We start from the raw sequence: 1292 nt of genomic DNA, 5'->3' as shown, positions 1-1292 counted from the left end.
AACACATACATAAAACACCAGATTACAGTGAAGAGAAGAGAATACAGTGATCATACAGTGCTGTGTTTTGTGTATATCTCACACTAAAGTGATTCAGAAATTGAACATAAACATAAAACAAACACAACCTGAGTAAAAACAAAATACACTTTAATAGAACTTTTTCAACAGTATGAATTTGATCACTTACCCAGTGACTACACTTTAGTACACAAACACAGAACACATCAGAGCAGAGTTTATGTCATATGAAGTTGAGTAAAACAGCAGAGAGAAACACTGAGTGCATGAATGTGATGATATCTGTGTTTATAACTAATTGTTCTTTACATATGAAATAAGAGACATTTGTCCTACCTTATATGAAGGAACAGCTTCACTGATGGGTCTGAATGTGTGACTGACGTGTTTCTGAGAATCTCTGCACACTAAACACACCGGCTGTTTGTCCTCCAGACAGAAGAGTTTGAGTTTCTCACTGTGTAAACTGCAGATCTCCTCAGATCCTGATGAAGGCCTCTCTTTTCCTCTCCTTCAGGAACGACTCACTGAAGTTTTGTAATGCCAGATTTAATGGAGGATTTTCTTTTGAGGATCTTCTCCTGCAGACAGGGACACTCCTGAGTTTCTTGGTTCTCCAAGAACTGTTGAGGCCTGCTTTACAGACACTGTGACTACATGATAAAAGTGAGGAGGAGTCTTGAAGATTTCACAGCACACGGGACAATTATAGTCCATATTCAGCTGATGAAGTAGTTTTCACCGTTTGAGCTCAAGCGGCTAAAACTTTTACTTTCACTTTCTGAACAGCGGTTTTGAGCATGAATAACCATCTAGAATCACAAAGATCTGCTGTCTGTTCAGAAACAAACATCAGCTTTAAAATGCTTCTTCAGAAGTCCTATCTCTTCGTTGTCCATTGATGGTTGATTCTTATTTGCTTTTGCCAAAGAGAAGAAAATCAGTGACAGAAAGAAGAAATAACAAGTCAGTCTCTTCCTGGTAAGTGTTGTGAGAGGGTGGAGTTTTTGATCACCTTTGGGTGTTTAAACAGGTCTGACAACATCAGGATTTCTTCAGGATACATTTCAATAAAATGCATTGAAAAGAAACTTGCATTGAAACTTTCTCAAGTATAATGCTTGAAAACCTTAAACCAAACAGCGAACAATGAAAAACACAAATATTGATCATATGTTTCAGTTATTGCTCTATATTTCTCACATTGCTCTATATTTCTCCAGTATATTTTATTAGTTATTTTTAAGACTTTCAATGTACTCTTAAAGAAC

Source organism: Cyprinus carpio, chromosome B10, assembly GCF_018340385.1.
Source record: "Cyprinus carpio isolate SPL01 chromosome B10, ASM1834038v1, whole genome shotgun sequence".
NCBI classification, from domain to species: domain Eukaryota; kingdom Metazoa; phylum Chordata; class Actinopteri; order Cypriniformes; family Cyprinidae; genus Cyprinus; species Cyprinus carpio.
The sequence above is the reverse complement of the archived record's forward strand: the minus strand, read 5'-3'. Positions refer to the sequence as shown.